General features: G+C 37.3%; 1 protein-coding gene across 16 annotated transcripts in view; it reads left to right on the forward strand.

Annotated features, from left to right (window-relative positions):
* Positions 1-5518, forward strand: part of LOC309655013 (uncharacterized protein) — a 184741-nt gene that overhangs the window by 34656 nt on the left and 144567 nt on the right. The window lies entirely within an intron of this gene.

Raw genomic sequence — 5518 nt, forward strand, 5'->3', positions numbered from 1 at the left:
TTTGGTTCAATGCTCTGACCTCTCTGGACATCAGTCTGCCCTCTACATTTGGCGTCAGTGTTTTCTTGATAGGATGTAACAGCCTATAACAGCCTGATGGTGAAAATCATGAATTTTCACTCATGTAAAAATATAATGACTTACAAGGAATTCATTATGAAATATCTATTCCATTAATACAAATCTTTAACATTACTGATTCTAAAACAGAAGTTGAAGCCATTTTTATTTTTTATTGATGTGTTAAAAGTAATCAGTAGTGGTCAGTGAAACTTCTGTATTTCTAAGTGTTAAGTAAATGTCTCTCACAAAGGAGAGTAGTAACAATCCATAAAATACTACAGAAAGGCATGATCACAATTCTTGTCTTCTATTTCTATTCTTTATAATCTACTTTCTTTCTTGCTATTTCTTCTCCTAGCCTTACCTTTTAATGAGTCACTCCTCACTCCATAAACACTGTGCTCATCCAGATCAAGTTGGACATATTCCAAATTAAACTTATCTCACCCCAAACCAGCTCTTCCTCCAGAGTTCCCTATGTCAGTGAGTTAGTGTTACCATGCATCCATGCCACATATTAACACTTTCTCCTCCTCCCTCTGCCCTTCCTGCACAGCCCATCCGTCACCAAATAGTGTTGATTCTACCTAGTAAATGCCTCTCAAATCTACTTTTCTCCATCTTTAGTCTTACCTGGACATAGCTTCCTAAATGACATCCCCACATTGACCCTTGTTAATTCCAGGTCACTTTTCTCCATAAAGAACGCAAGGGTAACATTTCTATTGTAAGCCAAGGCAAATTAACATGGGCCAGATTTACCCTTTCACCTGAAAAGCTAAAGGACTAGGAAGAATGTATGAAACAAAATTTCTCAAGACGTTGGACTTCAGGCCACCAGGCAATAAAAGACAGAGACACTGAGACAAGGAAACAAGCCAGGTGAGTCCCATGACTGACCCAGCATATGATGTGGAGAAAGGGAAGCCACATGGAGCCTAGTCATCTCTCTGAGTTAAGGAGAGTGGAGCTGGAAGGGCAGGGAGATTGATGTTGCGGTTAGAGTTCATAGGGCAGAGTGACAGAGAGGAGAGAGCTGCAAAGAGAGAGAACTCTGGAAATCTGCTGGGTTGCCTCCTCAGGTATTCTACTGAAAAGTGACCAGTGCATGTCTGTGAGGAAACTATCCAGGGCTGAGGAAGAACTAGTCGGAAGGATTAGAATGGAAAGTTCCCAGGGCTCAATTAGGGCCAACAATAATGCCCATTCCCAGAAGAGTGGAAAACCTCATAATTTATGGTTCGTTGAGTAAAGTAGTCAGTAGTCAAAGTAGTGAGAAAAATTTTCCATAGACGTAATGCTCCACTGGTCCTGCCTTACCATGCTTAAAAACAAGACCCAGGAGGATCAAAATGTTTCCAAGTAATTTGACCATGGTGGGGGGGGGGCGGGAAATGCAAGAAAGTTTACAGGAATATGGAAATATTCAACAGCCAATAAGATAAGAATAACAATGTCTGGCATTCAACCAAAAATTACCAGGTATACTAAAAAAAAAAAAAAAAAGCATGGAAGTACAACACATATTGAGGCTAAAAATCAAAGCTGACTCAGATTTGATACAGATGATAGAATTAGTAGACAAGGATATTAAAATAGTTATTATAACTCTATTTAATATGGTCAAAATCTAAAAAAAAGTTTGAATGTATTAAGTAGAGACAGAGAAAATATTAAAAAAAGAACCAAATCAAACTTCTAGAGGTGTCTGAGATGAAAAATACCCAGGATGTGGTTAACAACAGATTAGACACTGCATAATAAAAGATTAGTGAGCTTAAAAACATAGCAGTAGAAAGTATCCAAAATGAAACAAAGAGAAAACAGAGTGAAAAAAAGGAGAGCATTAGTGAGCTCTAGTACAACTTTAAGAGGTCTAATACTGCGTAATTGGGGTAGGACAGAAACATTATTTGAAGAAATAATGACCAAAATATTTCCAAATTTGATAAGTATAATCAGACAGATCCAAGAAGCTTTAAAAACAAGAAACATGAAGAAAACTATGCTAAGTACATCATATCAAATCATTTAAAACCAGTGACAAAGAGAATATATTAAAAACAGCCAGAGAAAAGGGACACATTAAATGCAGAACGAAGAAAAGTCATTTTCTTCCCAGAAACTGATGTAAGTGAGAAGATAATGAGAACTTTAAAGTTCTCAAAGGCAAAATATGTCAACTTAGAGTGTTCACCAGTGAAAACATCATCTTTGAAAGATAAAGGTACATAAAGACTTATTCAGACAGACAAAGCTAAAAGTAATTTGTTAGTAACATACCTACACTACAAGAAATGTTAAAGGAAATCCTTTAAGAAGAGAAAAATGATTCCAGATGGAGATTTGTGTCTACTCAGAGGAATGAGGAGGCCAGGAAATGATAACTTTGTAGTTAATATAAAGAGTTTTTTCTTATTATTTAAACCTCTTGAAAAGAGGATCAACTGCTTAAAGCAATAGCAATGTATTGTGGAGTATGTATGATATGTAGAAAAAAAAAGGATGATAGTAATAGAATGAAGGCTGGGAGGGAAAAATGAATGTATACTGCTGCAAGGTCCTGGTCCTATATGTGAAGTGATATAATATCATATGAGGGTAGATTCTGTTAAGGTAAAGATGTATACTATACTGTAAACCCTAAAACAATTACTAAAATAATGCCATGGAAAGTTATAGCTAATAAGTAAACACAAGAGGTAAATGAAACTGTTAAAAAAAAATACTTAATCCAGGGACTTATGATCTAGGCAAAATGGTGTAGACTCATTTCTCCCTGTTAAGTACAACTATAAACTCTGGCAATAATACAAGAAGCAACCAATGGAGAGCTCTGAATGGTGGAAAGAGGAAGGTAACTGATTAGGGGCCTCAGGGCTAGAGGAAAAACCACATCAGGGTGTCTTTTGATCCCCTTGCCTGACAGAGGAAGGTGACTCACTGACCCCCAGCACCAACAGAAGGTAGCTTCAGATAGGCTCACTTGTGCCTTGGGTTGCAACAACAGGAAGCTCAGTAGCACCAATAAGGGGACTGAATAAGAGCTCTGTAATGATAAGTGACCAGGGGAAGTGCTCTCCTTCCTCACTGGGTGGCACTGGCAAGGGGGATCTCACTGCAAAAAGCAACTGGCCAGGGAAGTGCTCTAATTCCACTCAAGGCCTGAGATTCCCATCCTCCACCCAAAGCCACAGAGTGGCTGGGTGATGCTAAAAAAAGGGACCCATCACAATCAGAAACTGGTCCAGGATGTCTCTTTGTCCTCCTGGATAGAGAATCCCTTTCCCCACCTAAAGGCGCTAGATACCTTGGCTTGGGGAAACTATATCCCATAACCCCAAGCAGTACCATCAGAGACTAGTGGGACACCCAGTGGTACCAAAGAAAACAAGCAGACAAAATAATAACACATGGCTCTGAAAAATAAGTTGTCATTGGAACCATAACCCACAAAATTAGGCCAGGACCTGTATGCTAAACCCAAATGTGGTGCCTGCCTACTATCATAAAAGATCTAAATAGAACCCAGAGTCTGATAACATAAAAACCAAAATGTCCAGGATATAATAAAAAAAATTACCTGTGCACCAAGAGCCAGAATTTTAAAGCAGTGATCATAAAAATGCTTCACCAAGGTATTACAAGCTCTCTTGAAACAAGTGAAAAAAATTGAAAAATCTCAGCAAAGAAATTAAAGTGATTTAAAAAGAACCAAATGGAAATTATAGAACTAAATAATGCAATAAGAGAAACAAAAAACTAGGTGGATGAGCTCAATAGTAGAGTGGGTATGATAGAGAAAACAATCAGCGAAGTTGAGGACAGAGCAATAGAATTTATCTTCTCTGAACAACAGAGGGAAAATAGCCAGGAAAAAAAAAAAAAAAGAACCACAGAGACCTGAGGGACAATAACAGGAGATCTAACATTTGTATCAGTGGAGTCCCAGAAGGAGAAGAAAAAGAGAGTGGGACTGAGAGAGTATTCAAGTAAATACTGGCTGAAACACTGGGCAAAAGACCTAAGCCTACAGATTCAAGACACTGAGCAAACTCCAAGTAGGATGAACTCAACAGAAGTCCACATAGAGACATATCATAACTAAATTCCTGAAAATTAAGGCAAAGAAAAAATATTGAAAACAGCCAGAGAGAAACATGTTACCTAGCCACCAATTTGAATAACAGTGGATTTCTATTCTGAAACCAGGGACCCCAGAGAGAAGTGGCACAGCATTTTTCAAGTGTTGAAAGAAGAAAACTGTCAACCACAAATACTATGTCTGTTGAAACTATCCTTCAAGAATGAATGGTAAATAAAGGCACTCAGATGAAGAAAAATGGAACGAATTTGTCACTAGTAGACCTATCCTTAAAGAATGACTAAAGGAAAGAAATTCTTCAAACAGAAAGGAAATGACAAAAGAAGGAATTTTGGAGCATCAGGAAGTAAGAACAATGGGAGGAGCAGAAATAGATGTATATGCAATAGACCACCCATCTCTTCATGACTTTTATAAATCAAATCTGATGACTAAAAAATTGTAACACCATCTGATACTAAATTATATTTAAAAGTGGGGAAGTTCAAGGGACTTAAATGGAAGTGAGATTTCTAAACTTGAAGTGGTAATACATTAACATAAATAGATGAGCATAAGATAGGTATGTCTTATATGTACGATACATATGTCGTTTTTTTTTCTTTTTTTAAACATTCTTATTGGAGTATAATTGTTTTACAATGGTGTGTTAGTTTCTGCTTTATAACAAAGTGAATCAGTTATACATATACATATATCCCCATATCTCTTCCCTCTTGTGTCTCCCTCCCTCCCACCCTCCCTATCCCACCCTTCTAGCTGGTCACAAAGCACCTGTGCTATGTGACTGCTTCCCACTAGCTATCTATTTTACATTTGGTAGTGTATATATGTCCATGCCACTCTCTCACTTTGTCCCAGCTTACCATTCCCTCTCCCCGGGTCCTCAAGTCCATTCTCTGGTAGGTCTGCATCTTTATTCCCATCTTGCCCCTAGGTTCTTCATGATCATTTTTTTTTTTTAGATTCCATATATATGTGTTAGCATGTATTTGTTTTTCTCTTTCTGACTTACTTCACTCTGTATGACAGACTCTAGGTCCATCCACCTCACTACAAATAACTCAATTTTGTTTCTTTTTATGGCTGAGTAATATTCCATTGTACATATATATAGACATTATTGTACATATGTATATATGCTCAGCACAACTAATAGGAAAACTATATATAAATCTCTCAAAAACACTATAAACAAATCAAGATGGGATCCTAAAGTTAATTTGGGTAAGAATCCAAAAGAACCTTCCATGATATAGCTGCTGTATAAAATCATCTGCCCAATTCAGATGATCAGAGAATTTTACGGCTGGAAGATCATTTAGTTCACTGTTTCTCAATCATTAACAT

The sequence above is a fragment of the Balaenoptera physalus genome (genome assembly GCF_965194825.1).
Source record: "Balaenoptera physalus genome assembly, chromosome: 2".
NCBI classification, from domain to species: Eukaryota; Metazoa; Chordata; class Mammalia; order Artiodactyla; family Balaenopteridae; genus Balaenoptera; species Balaenoptera physalus.